Genomic DNA, 23,874 nt, shown 5'->3' on the forward strand with positions numbered 1-23,874 from the left:
CTCCAGGCCTTTCACCATCTTCGTAGCCCTCCTCTGGACACTCTCCAACAGTTTCATGTCCTTTTTATACTGTGGTGCCCAGAACTGCACACAGTACTTGAGGTGAGGCCGCACCAGCGCAGAGTAGAGCGGGACAATCACCTCCCTTGACCTACTAGCGATGCCAGATAAATTGGTTCTATTTTGCCAAGCATCTTGGTTGATAGCATTGACATTTAACATAAAAAGAACTAAGGCACTGATTAAAAATATATATGTATATGCATAGTTCATCTCAAAGATCAATTTAAAATTTGTGAGTTACTCGTTTTCCCTTCTTAGCTTTCAATTAGCAAGGTGAAAAGAGTGTGGTGGAATCATGAAAAGGCCTGTAAAACAGCTGTTGCTCTGTTTTCAAAATAGGATGTGGAGTTTTTATCTACCAGACTATGATAAATTGGTAGCTGTATCTGCATTGTAATCATTCAAGACAATGTGCCTCATATAAACATCTCACGGCTGGGTTAGATTTACTGAGTATGGGACAATCGGAGAGTTCAGTTCAAGTTATTAGCCTACATATCTACTCCATACCTCAGACAAGCTATACAGCTAGTATGTTAACTACCGCTGAATTTTGTGTTACTGCAGCTGTCATTAGCCTCCAATATCATCAGCCTAGTCTCTTTGCCAATGTAACTATTACAGCTTCTAGAGTGTTAGTTGAACAGGGAATACCAAATGGACTGCTAGCGCTATTCTTGCATTGATTTCATGGGGCCTGTGCACTCACCGTTTCAACGAGTTTTCAGCCAAATGGAATCAGATAGCTATTGCTCAGCTTAAGCATTGGAACAGAAAACAATAATAAAATACTTTTTGCGTATCTTGGTTAATCTCAATATTCTGTAGATACACTTAAAGGTAGGTGTGAGATAAGCATACCTTAAGAGTCTTCAGTGTGATAATACACTGGGTTCCTTTTAATTTAGAGTAACGTGCTCTACAAGCAATACTGATATTGGCCGTATTAGATTTTAAATTACGCCAAGTACTCTGCAGTGCCTTAATCCATGAAAATATTTGCAGGCTTCTCTTAGGCTTTCTTTCTCTCTAAAAAGTCCAGTCCAGGGAATATACAGCAAGTCCTGATGTTTGTCTTTCATATAATACATCTAAAATGTCAAAGCAATTTTGAACACAGCCAGAATACATTTTTAATTAGTCTGCAACCTCAAACTATAAAATTTGAACCACAATGGCATCTCTGAGACATCTCAGAGAATATGTCTGAGCTATTCCACTGGGAAGCTTACTCCTAGGCCAAGTAGAAGATGGCTCTTCTGGAGTTCTCAAGCTTCAGAGGCTTGATTTTGCCAGCTAATAAACTAAGCAGCAATGACAGAAACAGTGTGCCTGCTAACACAGTTCAGTATTACACTGTGCCAGGAAGTTGCTCTGTGTTGTTCTGCACCTCCAGAGGCATTTATTTTCCTGCTTTTTGCTCTGTATGAGCTTGCTGGATGCTTTACTCTCTGTCTGCTCTGGGCTGCAGTTTGGTACACAGTTTACACAGTTGATATGTACAAGCCTTGCATCTTCACTACTCCTGCTCAGTTCCCTTTAAAAAAAGGTGTCTTTAAGTGATATATATGCAGTCAAATAAATGAATATTTCTATGTGAGCTCCCCTCCTAATTGTATGCTGCGCTATTGTGAAGCAGAATTTAATAATAAACTGGGTGCTTCAACATAAGGTAGAATTTGTGTGTGGCCCCTTTCAAATTAGAAATCATCTATGTTTGATTTTGTTGGCCTTTCATGTTTTGTTTAGTTTTTGGAGGTTTTGGGTTATTTTTTAAGTGTTCTTGAAAACACTTAACTCTTCAAGATCCATGTTTAGCATTTGTGTCATCAAGATGGCCTATTTGTCCACTGCTTCTGTTGATACAACAGCTGTTGATACCAAATAACCTTTCACTTTACAAATTCAGTTTCTGAGGAACATATTTACCCCTTTCACTCTCATTAAATGGGAGTAAAACAGTTGTATATTTCTCCCTGGATGAAAATAAGTGGAAACTGTGGTCTTAAAACAAAATTGATACATAAAATAATCATCTCTCTACTGATCTTTCCTGCTCTCCCATCTCAAATTACAAATTAAAAATTCAATAACCAAGATGTATTTATATGACATTACAACATTTTTAAACTTAAGAAAACAAAAGCTAAACCACTGTTTTGCTGGACTTTGATGAATGATAAACTTGACCTTTGGGGTGTTTCTGTTGTGTTTTTTTTTTGGGTGGTTGTCTAGTTTTGTTTGTTAGGACTTATTTAGTACTGATATTATGTAAACACATCTGCGTTACAGCATTATTTCATTTGTAACTGGAGATCAGCTGAAGCAGGAGGCAAAAAATACCTCTGGGATGAGAACTGTTACCGGGAAGACTCAGGCGTCTGTAGCGGGTGTCAGCAGGACACTGGGCATGAGGATGAGGTTCAAATCATGCTCCTGCAGGGCAGGGCTGGTACATCGTGATGATGCTGATTCCCCACTTCTGCAAGACTCTCGCATGTTTCAGACCCTTAAATATTGCTCAGAATACCCTGCTGTGGATTAAAAACAGAAATACATAAAGTAAAAGTAGACTTTACAAACTTGTGTGGTCTGCCTGCAGAGCTCACAGTCAGAAAGTGTTTCAAGGTACAAAGGAAAGTTATATTTTTCCTGGATCTTGTATATTGCAGACAATATGTTGACACCACTTCATAATACAGTCAGTATCATTTACAGTAGGTTCTAAGAATAAACCTTTTTTTTTTTTTTAATCAGTGCAGTGCTTAAAATTGTTGTAACCACCTACATCTCTTACTTTTGTTTATGTTCATTAATTTTATATTACTATTGCCTATCTTATTATTTAAAATAGAAAACAGAGAGGGCAAAACAATAACATTATAATCAACAACCATAAATTTCCTATTTCTATGCTCATACCTAGTACAGCAAATTCATTTCTCTTTCTGCCTGGAAAATTTAGGATATGATTAAAGTGAGTATATGCAATAAAAATACTAATCTATGGTAGATTTCGCAAGTAATACTTATTGTTATAAGAAGAGCTTACTGCAGTGACACTGAACAGGTATTGCTTTATATGGACAAAGAGAAAGATAAAATTTAACTCATTGCATTATATGCTGTCCACAATAAGAAAGGTTTAAGAGTTCCTAATCTTAGGATTTATCAAATTATATTTAATGTATTCCAAATGCTACAATTACTCTTCCCAAAGACCTGAAAGAGTTCCATATTTTCAAAATCCTTTTATTGGTTTGCCTTCAGTTTCTGCTGAACCACTTTGGGTCCTTGTATATATTTTCTGTTTTGTATCTTTTAACTTATTCATGGATTATTCAGAGTTAATTCCACCTTTTCATCAGTCACTAGGAGAAAAGCTGTGTAATTGTCAGGACCAAATTATTGTCAGACCAACTATTTTATAATCAGTTGGTAGTTTTAATGGGCATAACATACAAATAATGTTATATTTTGTACTACTGCACCAAATAAAATAAATCTAATATATGTATATAAAATATTTCCTCCCTCAAAGTGATTACAATTCAATAAAATTGCACCTCTGAAATCATGATTCCAGGGCAGGGTGTCAGAGAAAACCAAAGAATTGTATCTGTGATACTGCCTCTGTTAACAGGTTTGGGGTTCTTTCTTTGTCGTCATTTTATTTGATGTTTTTCCTTCTTTAAGGCATATTTTTGCACTAAGAAGCACCTAATCAAACAAACAACTGAATTATTTCTAAAGGTAGAGGTAAATTTCCCTTACACAGGACATACCACAGAGCACAGATGTATGCTGGTGTGGCATCTCTGTTCCTGTTAAATCTCATGCGCTGCAGTTGAGTGAACAAATGAAACTCTGGACTGAACGCAGACCTGGGCTTTCATAGAGGGCTGTTAGCATTATTGCTGCATAAATTCCAGAGGCAAACATCAGTTTACACTTGAATGCAGAGTAAAAGTGATGGTACCTACATTGCATGTGACTATGTCACTTGATTCAAAGTATTTATATGTTTCTGGGAAAGTGTTTTATTCTTCAGTCTCTTGGGTTTGGTTTGGAGCCTGACTTGTATATACAAAATCTGTGGGAAAATTTAAATCATCTTCATTTTCTATTTAAAAGAAGACTTAGAGCCAAAACAGTATTTCATCATCACTTTTTTTTTCTTCCTTTTTTTTTGGTTGATGAATATCTGCAGAACTTATAACACTGCATGTTATAAGATTGCTAATACTAAATAGTATTAGATTATAAAAAAAGATTCTGCATTGAATGACTATTGTTTGGGTTTCGCAGCAGAAACCCTGGGATTATTTTTCTTCTTCATTTTGTGTCTCTGCCAAGGAAGTGATGCAAATCATCTTTTTGCCACTGAGAACTCAACATTGCATGTGGTTGCTTTATCATCACAAGAAGTGTGCATGCGCGTGTGTATGGCTCCTGCCACAGTGTGCCACTGGCCAGCAAAGCTTTCTGAGCTGTACATCAGTTTAGTCTTCGATGCGTAATAAAAGCAATACTACCTATGTTGGATGCATGTGACTGAGAACTGAGCTAGGTGTTTATCCTAGTTGGTTTTCCAGTTGTATTGAGATTGGTGGAAAGAAGTTCAATCTTTCATGACCTCCCAGCTGTTCCAGAAAGAGCCTACTTAATGAAACACTTTATCATGGTATTTGTTGTGTTCTGAATTTATTCCTTATACTTAGCAGAGAGATTGGTTCTTAAAAAAAGGGTAAATATTATCTATTTATCCATCACCACTGTTTAGCACTGCTATGAGTAGTAATAAAGAACAACCATAGAACTGTTTCTGTATATACATCAGTGCTGGAATAACCTTAATTTTACTGTTGTACCTTAGCAGTTGTCCTAAGGATTCAACTTGTCTCCATGTAGGCAAAATGGCTGATGACTTAGATGTATTGTAGTATATGATATTTATCTGCTAAATTTTATTTCTCAGGATGACAGAATATTTACTCTATTCTTGTTCATGTTATATTTCCACAAGTGTTGGCACTCAAATCCTTTGATCCTAAATCAAAAAGCTTTATTTTATTTTTGTGAAATACTGGTCATTATAACAACTCTCCCTCTCCCTCTCCCTTTTAATCCTGTGGCTACTTTTTCCTGATTCTAAGATAATGCATTTAATATAATGTGATAAATAACCACCACCTCACCATTGCTGATTCCTGGGGCAGGCTGTGAAAGTAATACCTGCTATCTTTTTTTCCCAATGCAAAATTAATTTTATTTTTAATATTCATTGATAATTTTAATATTATAATGCAAACCTTTCCCCAGAAAATAGCCATTGCAAAATGTTTCAGCTCCAAAAGGGAAGCTGTTCAAAAGGTCAAAACAGGCACGTCTCCATCCAGGAGCAGAAACCTCATGGCTTTTCAGGAAGGTGCAGGAGACAGAACTGGTTGCTTTATCTGATAATATACATACTTCTGGCAAAACAAAACTCGAAGTTTTGATGAATCCCTATGCCATTTATCCAGAAGTTTTGCTTGCTCTCCAGGAGGCACAAATGTGCACGGCTGGAATTGTTTGCGGGAGGTCATGATTTCAGTCTTCTGAGAAATCTCAATGTCCAAATCCCCAATATTGATTGGACATTTCTGTGTTTTCCTCTGATCTATAGGCATTGATGGAAGTGTTTCTTCGCATCTTTTTCTTATGGACTGTATTTTCATGAAATTCACTAATTCAGTACTGAATATTCAGTAAATTTAAGAAGCTGGGGGATGGGGGGTGGGGGCAGATGGCAAATGGAGTAGTTTTCACACTGAGAACTGTAGTGTCCATTTGGGAGATTTCTCACATGAGGGAGAGTGGGAGAGTTTGGGAACTTATGCCAATCCTATAATAATTTGAATTAGATTTGCACAAAATTAGACATTTTCAGTTTTTTTTTTCAAAGCAGAACTCTGGAAGTTTTAAATTTCAGAGTACTCATCTCATTTAGTATGGCACAGAAAAAAATAGTGTTACATTTCTTATGCTAAGTAGAAATAATAGGTGTAATGCTTTAAGTTCATGGCTTGTTCCTCCTGTTGTGCTTCTGGTCCTGTAATATTTGCTATTTCTCTACCATGTAGCTATCTGTACATGGTCCCTAGATTAGATCTGAAGTAAGCTGATCTTTATCAAGCCACACCAGGTAATTCCTACCACTTCATCTGACAATTTTAATACTGAACCGTGGCAGCTGACCTCTGTGGTTTGGGGATTGCTGTATCACTGGCATACCAAAAAACGTCTTTCAGAATTCCTTCAGCATGTGCCTGTTAAGGGGAAGAGAGGGAAACACTTGCTGTCTGTATATTAAATATGTAGTAAATGTTATATGCAATTACAGGATGAACTGCCATGTGGGCCTGTTGTGACATCGTGTTGGTTTTGTGTAGAAAAATTGGCATTGCACATCTTAGATGCAGAAGGAAGCCTGTGACAGGTTCTTCCTGAAATCTGTTATATTACAGTAAATGTAATATTTTAGTGGGGCAGAACTATGAATTCCCTGTATGAAGATTTTTTTTCTGTGCAAGATGTTCAGCAGCAGCAGTGCTCAGTGTATTCTCGGTGCTTTTATTTCAGCTCAAAGACCAGCAGTTTCTCTTTGTGTGCTGAAACAAGGCAGTATGTGTTTTTTTTATTATCATATTTAGTATTGCATGAGAAGTAGATAATCCCCTATTCAAGGAGATAAGCCTGAAAGGGATTTCAGCTGATTGTCTTTTAAAAAAAAAGTAAGTAAATAAATAAAAATAAATATTTTCTCCACCTACTTTCTTTGTTGCTGTTGTTTTGTAGGAGGGGGGCATTCTTTCATTTGTATAGTTTATTGTATCTGTACAACAGGAGGATATATTTTCTTCATCATGGTAGTTATTCTGGATGGCTGATCTTGCAGTTTGGTGTAAAATACAGCAAGAAAAATTACAAATTCTGATCAAAGCAAAGTCAATCCATTTATTTGTCATAGTTTTCTTCAAAACTACAATGGTTTTGGATTTTCTTTGTTTGACAAAAGCTAGTTGCAAAATTCTAGAATTCTCCTTATTGCTGAGATTTTAAAATGTTGAACACCTTGAGTTTTTGCTGCTCTTCAGAGTACCAGAGGATCAGATTAATTTAAAAATACATGGAGTGAGCTGTTTAAATGAAATTATAGAAATGATTAAAGCCTCGGTAATGCACAAAACATTGTGATGTTGTCCAAGCGAAAATGAATGAGCCTGTCTACTGATGCTGGTGTGTAAACCTTTAAAATATTCATAGATGTATTTCAAATGCATGCGTCTATATTCACACATGTAAACATAATATTTGATGAAATTCACAGTGGTATAAAATAGTTTACATCTATATATATTCTATGTATTTGTTATAAAAAAGTGCGTATGTCCTTTGGAACTGTTTTTCTAAATAATAGGATATTATTATAAAATATAACTTTAGCTATATGAATTCTGATATTTTAGCTATTTTATAAACCTAAATTCAAATCTTTACATTACTGAATTCATACAAGTAACCAAGCAGAGTAAAACCGTCATGGTTCACCTAAGAGAGGATAAATGTGTTTGAAATTTAAAAAAAAAAAAAAAAAAAAAAGAAAGCTATTACCATTTTGCTGAGTACATAATACACCTGCTTTCCATAGAGCACAGTGGTGTATCAAGCAGAAGTGTCCATTAATAGAGCAGCAAACTGTTGTTTGGTGCTGTGAATGACAATTACTTTAAAAAAAGCACAAAAAGCACAAGATAAAACCTCAAACCTGTCTGAAAAGGAAACCCCTGGCATAGTTTTGGTACAGGTGGAGTCATTCCACCCATTTCAGCTGAACTCTGATTTGCAGCATCACACACAAACAGGCTTATCTAGATGCATATTACAGTGAATTTTCATGGATATTTTAGCAGTAGGAAAAAACATCTAACTGTATTTTGTTTCACATCCATTCTTAGGATAACAACATTGACTAGCTACCACTGTTTAATTCAGAGCTTTTTGTTAAATGTCATACAGTAACGTAGTAAGTACAGTATTGAAGTCTGCAAGGAGAGGTCCACCTGAACCAACATTTCCAGCAAAGCCAAGTACAGTTCAAGCACAGCAATAAAGCTTCTTCAGTGGCATTTGATATGACTATGAACCATTCTCATCCTGTGAAAAAATAACATCCTCTGTAGGAAGCATAATTTCATAAACAAAACCAGATTGTAAAAAAACTACTCTGACACAAATGTATAGGCATTGCATCATCCAGGATATTTACAGAGGCTATCCTTTCTGGTCAAAGACTGAGGTAGTCAGGTAATCAGATGGCTTCTGCATTAGACACCTGCTTATCACATGCCTTGCCAAATACTTAAATTAAGAATAGGTTTCAAAACCTGGTATATAATTTGCATAAATGATTGTTCTTGTGATGTTCCCCCATCAGGAAAAAAGGCACTAGATTCTGTAGAATCTAGTCCTGTAGGACTGAGAACACTTCTTTTTCCAGCTTGTAGTTTCCCATCAGCTCTGTAGTCTGGGAAATGCAGAACATGTTGTGAGTACTTTGGAGTGTTCAGAATAGCCCTTGTATTTCATTCTGAAGCCGTTAGAGCTTTTAGCTCTTGGACTTTTCTCAGTAGCCTTCTCAAAGGGTAGTCTGGAGAACGAGAAGTTTTCTTTTACCTGAGAGTTGTTTGCTGTGCAGTTGAGCAAGGTAGTTGGTGCTGAAGTTTCCAGCTCATTACCCCGGAACATATCAGTGATCATCTTAAGTGCCTGATGGTCTTGGTAACAACTGCTGACAGGCTTTGGGTCTGTTCTAAAAGTTTTATTTCAGCATAAATATTCGTAGGTACTTGCTTTTTGAAAATACATCTTCACTTTTCCATGTTATGAAGATATGCTACGTTAAGGTGTTGTAAAGATTTTCAGACACCAGATTTTCCTTTCATTTACCTGTGTTACTGCATAGACGGAAATCTCTGGTGAATGCAGACTAAAACAGGCCTTAACAGCAGAAGCATTACAAGGAACGATGCATAGTGCCATTTGTGCCAGTCTGATTTTGTTAGATGAGTAATACTGAGGAGAGATAAAGCCAAATTCACATTGAGCCAGAAACACTAATACTTAAGGGAATTGTTCTATGCACTGCATATCAAAAGAATAAATGATTTTGCATATGAAGAGCACTGCACAATTTTAGTTTTTAGAACTCCCACTTATCTGAGTAGCGTTTTTCCACTCATCCAACAGAAAGACTTAATGTTTCAAGTACTGGTATCAAAGAGAAGATGAATAAAGATAGTTCTACAAGGTATTTCACTTGAGGAAGGTAAAAAGGAAGCAATAATGCTGGTTTGTTTGTTTTCCTCATTAGATGTATGCCAATGAAATTGCATTACTGGAATAATCTGTTTTAAAAACAAAACATTAAGTGCAATTCCTTTACTACCCTATCCACCAGGAGATTGATCTGTTTTTGTCCTCCACAAATTGAGCGAGATACCTGCTGTCAGGATTAAATCAGCTGAATGGTAGGCGAGTCCAACCACTCTGCTCCGAAAACAGCACCCACCCTCCACCTGGATGCATATGCTCATGCAATAAGCTGGTCAGGAAATGCAAATTTTAATCAATCCTCCCTCCCTCCCCCCCAAATGATTTATGGTGTGCATTCTTTAATATTAAAAAGAATGGTAATGGTGAAGCACAACTCAGAGGCTCTTTATCATATTGCTTTTGATTTATAATATTACCATCCAAAATTATGGCCTTAGGATTTCTTGCAAAGATCTGATCCTTTTCAGCAAAAGAATTTGTAATTGTGCCAATAGCCTGCCCACCCTGTTCACCAGAACCTCTAGATGTTTCCATGTCTGAGCCAAGATTTCAAAGGAAGATGAAACAGGGAAGGAATAGAATTGCTGTCTCTGTAGAATATGGCTAAAAAGGGTCTTCCAGATCATATAATGTTATTAAAATACATAGAAAATAGAATTTCCTATTACTCCTGAGCTCTTGGGCTGTGGACATGGTGCAGTACCACAACATTGAGGTACTGCAGCTCCACTCATTTGTTCTTATACTTGCAAGGAAGCCTGGGGTTGTGGAGTTTTACAGAAGCTGCTTTTACTAAATATCCCCCTGACTTGCACTAGAAAACAATTCCTCTTCAATGGTACTGAATTTTGCTCTGCACTCGGTCTGCACTGTTTTTCTCATCCCTCTCTGAAGTTTCTCTCACTGATTACTTCTCACAGCTTAATATTCCTGCTAATTAGGTGACAATTTAATAATTGATTTCTAGGTGTTTGCTAATTAAATAAAGTTAATCATGAATGTGCACTTGTAATTTTATCTGATTTCAAAGATTGTTATCGGAGCCCATGAAAACAGAGCAGGAAGGAATGATTCAATGTACGTGCATAATTTTCTTGAAAACCATGTATAAAAGCTTTTCAGATTTCTTGACATGCTGTAGATTTATCTACTTGTGCTAAAAATGCAGCCAGGAACTAAGCAGAGAGAAGCTCCTATTTAATCTAATCAAAATTCTACCTGTATTGCTAAAAGCTAAGGACTGGGGATCCTCAGACCTAAATTGCCTTCCAGGCTTTTTTCTGAGTGGCCTTGGCCAAATTTCCAGGAGTATCAAGCACTTTCAAGCTCTGACATAAGTGCAACAACACATTATCAGTAGGGTAAAACTACCTTGTCTCCCATCAGTCTAATCCCAGCACGTTCCCCATTAGTGGGTGAATAATCCAACTCTTGGTGAATCCTGTCCTACAATGGAAGTAAGAGACGACATTGAAGGATCAAAAAGCAATGCCACTATAAACCCTTGGCATAGGTCAGATCTGGGCTGTGCAAAATCTGTCAGCATCTCCCTTTGTGGTTAAATTTCTCTATATGTATTTATTCTTCATTCTCAGTTTATCTTGTAGGTGTAAACCATTGGAGAGTTTTAGTCAAACGTTATCTGACGAGAAGTCAGTGAACAGAACCAAGATGGATGTCTTTGTTGTCCATGTGCCATTGAATTTGAACTCTGTTTATGTGGGATCTAGACTGTCATATTTGCACCTAATTCTTATGTGTGTTATTCCTGATACAATTACAGGTGAGGCTTGATTAACACTTTCTTCGTGGCTTTTAATCTCTCCCAGACTTTTGAATTCAGTTGAGAACAGGCATTAAATAGGTTTGGAAGTGGAAAATAAAAATCATCTTAGTGTAAAGAAATGTGGGTATTGCAGTTCCACTGTGGACGTGGCTGTGAACAGCAGTGAAGAGGTGGAGAGCTGTGAAGGGAAGGAGGGGTGAGCTCGTGAAAGTGCAGCTGGGGAGGTCACCTTGTTATCTCACAATCTGCATAAAATGGGAAGCCACCACTTTAAGGAAAATAAACGGGTAAGGAAGTTCATTTTTACTTCTCGCTGCTAAAACAGTCTGGCAGCCAGCCAGACATGAGTGTAGCCTGGGAAGACGCTTGCATGCAACTGAGCAGCTGCAAATTAGTTTCTTGTGTGTAAAGAGGGCCTGAAGTATATTTATCACCTTTGGTACACTCCCACCACCTTTGCTGCATGTCCTGCTTTCCTCACCCCTGACCGCATAGTGCCTAAGTGCCTTTCTTACCAGCCAGGAATAGTCGTGAATTGTTGGTAAGAGGTGTTTCATTTGGAGCTGGAGTGTGCTAAAGTGCTTCAGAGAGCTCAGCTTTAGTGACGGCAGTGTAAGTGTTTTGCTGAGAAGTATTTTACAAGTTCATAGGCCTGTTTGCTTTCTAGAGTGTTTTTTTGTTAGTGGTTGTTGTTCATTATAGCTCTTAGTAACCTATCACTAGGTTTGCTCATCTGTTTGCACAGCTTACATGCTCTGGTCCCAGCCCTGCCCTGACACTGCGGGACCACAGCCAGGAGCTCTTGCAGGACTGAAGTCAGGGTTAGTGATCGTCTCAGGCTTGCACCAGCTTTTGTGTTGTGGAGGTGCTTTGGCTTCATGGGTGAGTAACGGTATAGTTCATGGGATAGTAATGGTATATCGGCTGTATAGACCAAGTCAAAGGAGCAGGAGGGCAACTAGTGAGCGTAAGCCCACAAAATGGCCATGGGTGGCTGCAGCGCTGCCCATAGCTAAACTGTTTTAAAGTGCCTGAGCTGCTACTACAGCAGGTTTGTTCAGATGTCTACCTCCAGTAAATTTTCACAAAATACATCTAAACAATGGTTCAAAGAGCAGAGAGGACAGAGAGGTGAAGGATAGAAAGAGGTTTTCCAAATTAATTGGTGCTACATTTCTGTGATGAGTTGCTCTGTGCCATATTGGTGATGCAAAACAGCCATAAAGCTGGTTTAACAACATGGTTTTGCTGGATTTACTGCTTCACTATAAGCAGTACAAAAACAACTGGAGCTTACTGATTAGTCAGTCTTGTTTATTTAATTGTGCTTTGCTTACTTGAACTTTACTGTCTACAGCAACATTATTAATGATTAAAACTTGAGAAACATTCATCTTTGTTCATAGAAGAAGCCAAAATTATTTGGGAAAAAGATGTTTTCCTTTGATCTTCATCAACTTTTTCAATTAAACTGCATTTGAATTTTAAATCTCCTGGGAGTCATTCCTCATTATTTTTTTCTCAGGATTGTGTGTCTGTGTCATCTCCCCAGGGCTAAGAGTCACTTTACATATTCTTTAAATATGAGACAATAAAGAACAAATGCATTCAAAAAATAGAAAGGAAGAACATGCAGTAAAAGTAAAGTAATGGCAATGTGCAGTTATAATTACTTCATTATCCTCCTTTATATCTCTGCTTTGCCTCAGCTATCCTCTAGCATACTTTTTCATGCATACCTTGTACTTAACTGTAAGTTAAATACATATTGGACCAGTTCTTCAGCAAACAGACTCTGCTGATGACGGAGAAGTTGGAGGTTAATAGTGTGTGTCTGTTGTGAGACCTGACAAATACTTGTTTTTAGTGTTTGTCTGTTGTGAGACTGACAAAAACTGTTTCCCATTGAGCTCAAAGATGGTTTTAGCCATTTAAATTGCGGGAATGAAATTTTAGTGTGATAAAAATTATCCACTGGATTTCTTAGCAGCACCTTAGAAAGTGTAAACTTTCTCTTGGGCTGAAGAGTTTGGCGTTTTATTTTTTTTTTCCTTCTTCTTTTTTTTTGTTTTTTTTGCATTTATTGCTCCACTACTTCTTATAGTGACATGTGAGTGACAGGTAAATCTAGAATCTCTCTTTTTTTTTTTGCATTTGATTAGAAGTTTGCTAAGGGAGTAGCTTTACAAGCTAGAAGTTGAAAAATGGGCTCTGCATTTTTGTGTTCAAATGGAAAGACTTTCTGCCACCTGACAGCTTAAGGATTTAATGTGTATTCATCTTGTCAACCAGCTCTAAAGGAAATACTTCTAAACACCTAAAACTGAAATGCAATGAAGTTGTATAAAATAGAATTTCTCTTATTAGGTCAAGTATTTTTCCCCTACAGGTGGCTTCACCATCCTGATGAAATTCAAGTAAGGGTCTGTATTTTCCATTTCTCTCACAAGTTCCAGCCAGAGCCAGTCTCCCTTTATTGTAACAAAAGGGTCCACAGAGATTATCCTGTAGTGTTATGAATCATTTTTCCATCCACCAAAAAGAACTCAACATACATCTATCTCTCAAGGTTTGCTTGTAAAACGTAGCTACTGGATAAAGGGGCTCTTGTATGGTGGATGCTTCACTCTAACCTGTTGTGCTCCACACTACATAGAATGATTGATACACAGTGTTTGCAGGGGGAGCAAAGTAGAAGTCACATAGATCAATAAAGCCATATATTCTCCATCAGAAATCACATCACACTGATTTTTTTCAAAACTACTAAATAAAGTTATGCACTGTTTATTTACCTGCGGATTTTTCAAATGTGATTTTAAGTGAAATACGGCTTATTCACATTGAAATTATATTGAATTTAAGCAGAAATTTTGATTTCATGGCTTTTGATGTCTGTGGTTATCCACTTAGTTATTAAGAGCAAATTCTAATGGGAAATAAGCCCCTTATTACATTCTGACACTGAAAACAATAATTCTGTTCCTTCATTAAGCAGGTACCAATAAGTTCTATTTCCCATCTGAAATATTTTTCCTAAGTCATATTGTTGCAAACATCTGAAATAGATCCTGATTTATTTTAAACTTCTAGCAAATAAAGACATCTGAAGAAACTTATTTTGCCACTCTTTTTTTAATCATGTTCTACTTAGAATGCTATTAAATTTAGTGTTAAAGAACGTCATTATTATCCATTAGAAGAAAGGCACCATCTATGAATTTAGAAGAATTCATGCAAATTTTAGAATGTGTGTGTATATATAGCTATCTTGCAATTCCATGTCATCATCTGCAAAGGCAGTGGTAGTCATTTTGTAGTAGAGTGTATCAGTATGTACTTACGGACACAAAAGCATTTCCATGTAGTACAAAAGGTAATCTCAGTTTAGTTTTCTTTATAAGCAACAGGATTCTCATTTGCTTAAAGAAAAGTAAGGACGCTTTATAGCTATACAAAATGGTTTTTGCCATTTATTTATTTGAAGCCAGAGTGACACCTTTTTGCTTTTCTATTATCCCTTGGTGAACCTGCCCTGCCTTTGGATTCCCAGCATGAACTTTCTCCCTTGTGTGCATCCCCAGGGACAGCTGGGCTGTGGCTTTGCTCCAACAGTGCTACTCCTGCTCCCAGCTCTGCCCCCACAAGACCTCAGCTCGTGCCTTTCAGTGGCTGTCACCAGCATGCTTGGGGGAACGCTGTGTGCACACCAGCCAGCGAGCCTCCTGCACTACCACAGACATCTGGCAGGGAAAGACAGGTCTCATGACTCCTTCCAAGGCTGGCTTGGTGGAACTGGCTTTTAAACAAAGTGCTCTAGCCAGAGGACTGCTGACACAAAACCTTCCAGATTTGCTTTAGGGCCAGCTTTGACTGTGAGGTGGAGTTTTTAAGCACATTTGTTTGATAAGGTTGCAGTGAGTAGGTGCATTAAGCACCTGCTCATTAACAGGTTCTGCTTCCTTTTACTTCAAATCAGCTGGCTTGCTCGGCAGACTCATGCAGACTCATGCTGGTGGGTGGCTACAGAGGTACCTGCCTCCTCCAGTGCTTTCACCTGGGCTGTCAAAACACGTTGCAATCTGGTGTGCACTCAGCAGCTCTTGGACACATGCTGAATTGGCACAAAGCTGTTCTGTTGTTCCCTTCTCCATGTGAGGTAAAGCACCCCGTGCTGCAAAGTCAAATCCAAGCTCCTTACTCATGAAGGGAGCTCTTCTGATCTGCTGAGGCACTACACAGAGCTCATTGGTTCTTACTGAGCAGAGATGCTAAGGGAGCAGCAGCTTGTTTCTTTTGTTTTTATTTTATTTATTTGCAATTCCCCAGGAGCCTGCTACAAAACCTGATGAAAACCCTTGGAGACTCCAGGGGCTTAGGCTGAAATAAAATAGGCAGTATCTTGTTTTCAGTTCTGGGGGAATGAGTGCCAAAATATACCTTTCAAAAGGATAACTTGGAGTTGAAAAGTTGCCTTACTTCTCATGTATGACCCTTCAAACTTTGTCTGTTACTATAAAGTGTGTACAGTTACTTAGGTAAATCTGAAGAGATTTTTTTTTTCTTTAATGTTTATTACAGGGCTTATACTGTAAAATGTAAAGAGGTTTTGGTAGTTACTTCAGTCTGTGGCTCTGCATGGACAGGATCATAATCATTTTATTTCTTACATGGAGTTGCAGTAGTAGCAGGTGTTACCAGACTTAAGGTCTCTAAAAGTACAAAAGCAGTAGTAAATATACATGCAGCTCAATGCATTACATAAATAGAGTTGAAACAATCTTATAAAATGAATGTGTGCTATTTTCTGTGAAAATGTGCTTCCTTAAAAAAAAAAATAAATAAATAAATCCTTGATATGAGTTTTATTGAAGAGTTCGAGTCCAAAAACAGTCTTTGAACACAGCTATAATTGCTTATGAATATTCTGATTATGAGGAAGGCAGTGGTAAATCATCTTCACAGAGAAAGAGTACAGATGTGTGATGAAGACTGTGGGTGGGTAATCAGGACTGTTGAAGCTGAAATACTCTGTTTTGCCATTGACTTTCTTTCTGATTTCCATCATTCTTTAGCACTTTTCTTGCTTCAATTCTTCCAAACAAGTTGATAACAGAAACAGCCAGCTTAGAGGTATACTTGATATTTGCAAAATGCTTTTAAGCTCTTAGCAGAAAAATGCAAAGATAAAACAAAATTAATTTATTAACTTGCTAATTATTATTTTTATTAATTTTCTTGTGATTTTCTAAAATGAAAAGGAAAAAAATCAATAGGTTCTTAGTGTAAAATTATTAAAAATGAAGACATTTGAATGGTCTTATGCAGATGCTGACACAACAAAAAGTAACTGAGCTTTTTATTATTATTATTATTAAGTTCTGGAATCTTTCTTCTAATACCCCATTTTGATTATAATTAAACTAAAAGTCAGCTTAGTTCAATTATCCGTTGCCTTCAACCGAGTGTTCAATAACATCTAATTCAGAACAGCATAAATTTATTGGCTTTCAGCAAATTATTCAAAAAGGATAAATCCTCTGTAACCAAAGGAATTTTATTTTCAGTCTTTGGCAATAGCCTCTTTGCTTCCCTCAATTAATATGATTGGATGTATCTTTTTTTTTTTTTTTTTCAGTAGCATATTTTCAGCTGGATTTTGCAGTTCTTTTAATTATTTATGAAGTTTCAAATGGAAATGCAGAACCTAGGTAGTGTTGAGAAGATTAAAACACCATACATAATGTCCACATTATACACATTACAATTACATAGAAGTCTGGTGGACCTTGAAATGCAGGTGGGAAATACATCTTTTTCTTTTTTTTTTTTTTCTATTTCATTTTTTACTTAGGTATGATAGTCACTAGTTCATGAGAGGAATGACCAAACAGTACAAACTGCTGATTGTACCACTTGGTTGGGAATATTCTGACCCAGAAGAAAAACACGGGAAGGCAGCTGAGCCCTGCACTGTTAACACAGCTCTGTGGTGGTGACCCCAGTGCAGGACCTGAACTCCTGGCTCCAAGGAAGTTGAAGCTTTTGAAAATTGTTTTCTTCATTTCTTTCCATCTTCTTCTTATAATTTATAATTCTCTTTATAGTTGCTAGATTGATACAATCAGTATTTCCTTGTTAAATTTTCTAAGACAGGTTTTTAGGTAATGCCACACAGATAATTCAGGAGCTTCCAGTCCTGAAACTATTCTGTGTTAAAATAAGGAGCTTGTTTGGTGTTCATAAGAGTACAAGGTGGCATTTGTACCAGGTACTTTTCTTTGGTTTACATAGCCTGTGAGAGAAACATGCTTTATGTTTTGTTTTCTAGTGAAATTATTGTTTCTGATTAGCTACTGGGTGCTTTGTGTAGGTTAGCTCATTTTAAATGCTTCTTGCCTGAATTTCACTATTAATGCCTTAAGTGAATTGTTTGTCCACTGATGTGTGACTTTATCTCGTGTTTTATCAAACACCCTTCAAAAATCTGATGAGGTAATTGCAGGTGAAGCAGTGCAAATACTCTCTGAAAATGTTGGCTGAATTTTTAAAAGCAATGCTTAAATGACAGTTTAGTCCTTAAGAGTAATCGAGTACTTAGGACAAGATCCACGGTATACTTCCTACACTGAAGTAATTTTAAAACATCCTCCTTAAATACCTGTGACATTTTGAAAAAGGAGTGTGTCTTCAGATCAAGTGTTACAGATAATAGCATTTACGGTAAGCCATGCAATGTCATTTACAACTCCTAAAGTAAAATACTCCAGATACCTTTGCCTGGGAGAGGAAGAAAAAAAAATCATTAATCATATAGGAGCTCCGTTTTGATACAGACATAAATTGCATTACAAGAACGAAATAGATGTCAATTAACCACATTCACTGTATTTTTATGATGGATTGTTACTGACTGAATTGCACTGGAGTAGTAATAAAACATGAAAATGGTGAGATAGATTCCAAGCTCCTTTATTATGTGCTTCTTTGGTAAAAGCCATGTGGTTCAGCTGACATCTGTTTGGTACCATGGACTGCTGCTTTCCTTGTTCAAAGATGTTTGTTGTTAATTAATGAAATAATGAAACTATTGGCATATTTATTTTATGTCAGTGATTTGAGATGAACGTGTTTAATGATTTGAAATATGAAGGAGCTTCAGATTTTCTTTCAAAATGTAATACACAACTTTTATGTGCAATATCACAAAGGGATAATATTTAATACATCTTTAGTTATTGTTATCATAAGTGAGAATTGTTAACATCAAATGGTCCCAAGAAAGACTCTTTTCCTGCACCTTATTCCCACTTCAGTTCCTGTTTTTTTCCTCACAAGCACATAAGTGTAGGTGACAAGGTAGACACTGACTCTTAGTAAGGTTATGCTACTGGTGCATCTGTATGGCAGTCAAGTATAAGGTATGTTAGTCAGCTTCCGTATGATGCATACATACAAAATGCATGTATACGCTTCTTTCAATATTTTGCTAAGATAAAAAATGCTGTTTCTATTAAAGCTCTGGATCTGGAAATGATGTTTGTAGGAAAATTTACATTTTCTTTTGTTTCACTGGTGTACGCTTAGAGAGGTTTCATTCTGCTGAGACTACTAAAGCATGACAAAATCACTGGTTTCCACATTTAAAAAACTGTATTAAAAATGTTTTGAATTTTCTCCTACGGGACAATGTGAATGACTGACTGTTTTGAAGAACATTTCTTGGAAATAAGTTCCACATAGACTTATTTTGAGTGATTGAATTAACAAAAAAAAACAAATTTAGATTTCAGCAGAAAAATAGAAACCATGGAAACAACAAACAATCCTGGTACTGTCACCCTAATCATTCCAGACCAAAAAAAAAAAAGTGCTTTAAGGAGAACATTTGAATTTCATGCTAACATAATGCATATCTAATTTCCCTCATTTGATGTGAAGAAAATCATAGGAATTGATGCTATCTGAAAATCCAAATTTAAAACCAAATGTGTATAATGAATACAGACAAATTATTAGTTGGAGTAAATGTGCATCTCTCTAAAAAGGGTATGAATAAACCCAGCACACAACCTTTTATACATAGCCAATATTATGTTGAAACTATCCCCTGCAGTCTGTTACACAGCTAAATACATCACCAATTTGTCATTTCTCATATGTCAGGAGTTCATGGGTTTTAGCTCTATCAAATCAAACACAAACTGTAGATATCTCCTAGCTTTTCTGGAATCTGGTGCAGAGGAATTGCTTGTCAGACTATCTAGTGGGACACCCTGATGATGTTCAGCATGTGTGAAAATGAGGGAAATTGAAGTGAGCAGTAGAGTAATGGCAGGTACAGCAGCTGATCTCTGGTTTCAGTATAGATAAATGAGGAGCTGTTCAAGCAAACCTTCATAACCACACAGTGTTTTCCTGATGCTGGGCAAAACTGCTAAGGAAATAGAAGTAAACACATATATAGTCAAATGAAATTGCAGCTGTTCAGGAGCCTTCTTAACTAGCCTGAATTTGTGCTTCCAAATCCTAATCTTCACAAAGACAGAAGTAATGTAGGCAGGAAATTAAATGCATTTTAAGCACCTCCTGTTCTCTCTGATGTATTCTTCTTATCTCTGTAACAGATACAGACCATTACTAGCTGAAGCCTATACCTGTGACCCAGTTTTGCCACTTGCAGCAGAGAGCAGAGTGCTCCTTGAACCACCGACTAGATGTAAAGTTCAACAGCAAAGTAGCCACAGGGTGTGTGCTGAGTCCCTGCTGAAGCCTGGCTTAGGGGGTGCTCCTTCCAAGAGCTCACTGGTTAGGCAGAAAATGAGTATCTTCTAACCAGAAGATAAGTGCATGCTGCACATAGCATGCTTTTTCCACCATATAAAAAACATAAGGGATTATTGTAGGAGGAAGGAGATTTTAAGTGATGTAACACCAGAGCAGAATATTAGACATATGGGAATGGAACACTATTATGGTAGGAGGAACTGGAGAGAGAAGAAGGAGGTAGAAAAGAGGCGATCATGCCTCTCTCTGCTGTCTTCGGAAAGCTTGTCCTGTGTCCTCAATCCCGAAGAGGATATTTGTTTAGTGGCAGTTCCTCCAGCCCTTCTCTGTTGATATAGTAAAGTTAAGCCTCTCTGAAGTATTGATTTTGAAGGTAAACATTACAGAAATATAATACCTGTAAGTGGTGACGTTGATAACCATTCATGTGCGGCCAGCCTGAGGCATTGCTTAAGCCTACACAAACTTACGCACCACAAGCACATTGGGATGTGCATATGTTCAGGACACCCTGGTAGTGTTCTCTGCATGCTCCCTTTTTGGGAGGTTTCCAAGAAAACAGGAACAGTGTCTCTCTGTTCAGGATTTAGGAACTTACTTTTTGGATTTCTGGAGGCTGAAATTGTGCCTAATACCCCATGCCCACAAGCAGCCAGTATGGGTTTATGAAAAGCAGGTCTTGCCTGAGTAACCTCATCTCCTTCTATGACAAGGTGACCTGTTTAGTAGATTAGGAAAAGCCTGTGGATGTTGTTTAACCTGGATTTTAGTAAAGCATTTGACATAATTTCCCACAGTATTCTCCTGGACAAACTGGCTGTTCGTGACCTGGACAGATTTACAGCTGACTATGTGAAGAACTGGTTGGATGGCTGGGTTTAAAGAGTCCTAGTAAATGAAGTTCAATCCAGTTGGCATCTGTCGCCAGTCGTGCTCCTCAGGGCTCAGTGCTGGGGCCAGTTTTAACATTTTTATGATCTGGATGAGAGGATCGGGTGCACCCTCATTAAATTTGCAGATGATATCAAGCTGGGTAGGACTGTTGATCCATTGTAGGGAAGGAAGGCTCTGCAGAGGGATCTGGATAGGCCAGATCCATGGGCTGAGGCCAGTTGCATGACATTCAGCAAGGCTCAGTGCCAGGTCCTGCGCCTGGATCATAACAACCCCATGGAGTGGTACAGGCCTGGGGAAGAGTAAATGGAAAGTTGCCCATTAGAAAAGGGTCTGGGGGTGCTTGTCAACAGCCGGATGAACCTGAGCTGGCAGTGTGCCCAGGTGGCCAAGAAGGCCACCAGTATCCTGGCTTGTATCGGGAATAGCATGGCCAGAAGGATTGGGGAAGTGATGGTCCCCCTGTACTTGGCACTGGTGAGGCTGCAGCTCGAGTACTGCATTCAGTTTTGGGACCCTCACTAAAAGAAGGGTGCTGACTTGCTTGAGTGTGTGCAGAGAAGAGCAACAAAGCTGGTGAAGGGTCTAGAAAACAAGTGTTAAGAGGAGTGACTGAGGGAACAGATTTTATTTAGTCTGGAAAACAGAAGGCTGAGGGGAGGCTTCATGGTGCTCTACAGCTGTCTGAAAGGAGGTTGCAGTGAGGAAGGGGTCAGTCTCTTTTCTCAGTTGACAAGTGATAGGACACAAAGAAAGGGTCTCAGTTTGCACGAGAGACTTAGGTTGGACATTAGGAAGCATTTCTTCATGGAGAGAGTGGTCAAGCACTGAAATGGGCTGCCCAGGGAAGTAGTGGAGGTTTTTGAGAGATGTATGGACATGACTCTAAGGGACATGGTTTAGTGACAGGATTTGTGTAAGTCATGTTGAGTGATCTTAAAGGTTGTTTCCAACCTAGATGATTCTGTGATTCCCAGAAAGATGCCTCTGGAGCATTCTTTAGAAATTAAACTGTCTTTCTTCACCTCTCTCTGGAGAGTTTTGTGATAGGGTTGCGCAGAGAGGAGAGCATTTAACTATGTGTTTTCTCTTCATGTTCTTTGTATGGAGTGATCCTGTTTTCACTACAGGCATTTTCATTCTGAAATACTATGATCAGCAAGCTGATCACACTCTGAAAAGTATTATCACTTATTCACTGATTACGAATTATTCATAATTCATTACTTATTACTTAACCTTCAAAAGCAAGCAGCTTGCAGCTCACGTGGCAATAGGACATTATGCATGTGACTTATTTACAAAAGCTGTTAAGTAAAAAACATACAAGTTCCCCCAGATTTTGTTAGCTGCAAGAAAAGATTTCCCCTGTTTTCAGGCTCTCTGTTTTATACCTGATCAAGATGACAGCTTTTGCTGTCATTCCCCTGGAAGCCTTGAACTATTTACTCTGCTTCTGGCTCCTCCAATTTTTAGTTTCCCCAGGCTCCAAAAGACTCAGTATTCACTCATCTCTCTGTCCTTTGCCTTAGTGGTTATGTCATGGACTAGAGTAGTTCCTGTGTGGCTGTCAGACTGGTATTTATTATTTGCTTGGGTGCTCCTAAGTAACTTCCTTTCTTTACTTTCTGCGTCTGAAAACCTATAGGATTTAATTCCATAGCAATTTGCTGTGATTGTAAACAAATGAAGGTCAGCACCATAGAAAAAATACAGAAGAAAATATATAGTATGTATTCGTAACCATGCAGTGTTTCCTTGTTCAGCTAGGCATTGTAGTCTGCCTGAGGAGAAATTAAATTTGAATTTGTCCACAAAGGTATTGTTAACAAAGTAATAAATAAATAAACAGTCCAGCAATCTAGATAAGAGGAATGTCTTCTACCAAAACAGTCAAGTGAACGGCAGCAAGAGAAGACTCATCTCCAGCAGTAGTTTGCTGATATTGTTAAATAGCTGTGTGCCAGTCATATTGGAAAAATCTGTTTTAAAGAAGATTTTAAAAGATCAGAAGATCAATAAATGGGGGAACTGAAATGGAATGTCAGGGGAAAGCTGAGAAGCAAGGAGATTGCTGCAAGTAGCTGGGGTGCTCTTTGTCAGTCTCAAAGAGGAAAAAAATCAAACCTTTCTCAGCTGTGAGAGAAGTTAAACAGATGTATATCTATATCATTTTGTTTGTTTGTACATTCCTCATTTAAAATACAGAGATCATTAAATTTCACCAAGTTATTCTTGTATTGATCTGAAACACTTTAAATTAAGGATCAAGTGCCTATCTAAATGATGCATAAGACATCAAGTGATAAAGCATCTGTTGCTTCTTTCAGTGGTTTTCCTAGTGTATGACTATACTCCGTGACAATGTGTGCCTTTTTGCTTGTTTCCAGACACATTTCAGCTTCAGGCCCCTAACTCCTGTGCTCTTATTTGACAGAAGTAGCACATATGCACTAAATAAATCATGGGGCAGTTTTCTTTTAAGTGAAATAGATTAAATAGTTTGGTGAGAAAAAAAAAAAAGCTTTCTATTCTGCAGCTACCCTGCTACCCTTAATCGTCAATTTCTCTTACAACAACTTTTCTACCAGAGTTGGATGTATTTGTTTATTGTAAGTTCTCCCAAATTTAATTGCATAGATAAAATTGCTTCCTTGCTATACATGTGTATACCCTTGCTTGTACGATTCATTAGTCTTATAACACCTTTATGTAAGAATTGTTCTGGGAGCATCTGCTAGTCCACTTGAACCACACGTCTTCATGTTCACTGCTTTCCAGGGTAAGTACCAGCCCGATAAATAAATACCACCTTTAAAATAATTTGTCATGCACATCCTGAAACTACAGCACTTTGGACTGAACACTCCCCCTGAGGAGTTCAGAGTTCCGCAGACATCTGTGAGATTTTCTCTTGGGTCAGAGATTTCCCTTTCTGCAGCTGCGTACTCCAGGAAACTGTGTCG

General features: G+C 37.7%; 1 protein-coding gene across 22 annotated transcripts in view; it reads left to right on the top strand.

Annotated features, from left to right (window-relative positions):
* Positions 1 to 23,874, top strand: part of CHRM3 (cholinergic receptor muscarinic 3) — a 285,519-nt gene that overhangs the window by 165,838 nt on the left and 95,807 nt on the right. The window contains exon 4 of one of the 22 annotated variants that reach the window (XR_011094645.1): positions 17,082 to 19,180. The exons of the other annotated variants lie outside the window; for them this stretch is intronic. The gene's annotated coding sequence lies outside the window, so the exon portion shown is untranslated. Of the gene's footprint in view, positions 1 to 17,081; positions 19,181 to 23,874 lie in introns of those variants that run through there. 22 annotated transcript variants of the gene reach the window in all.

The sequence above is a fragment of the Anas acuta genome, chromosome 3, assembly GCF_963932015.1.
Source record: "Anas acuta chromosome 3, bAnaAcu1.1, whole genome shotgun sequence".
In the NCBI taxonomy this organism is placed as follows: domain Eukaryota; kingdom Metazoa; phylum Chordata; class Aves; order Anseriformes; family Anatidae; genus Anas; species Anas acuta.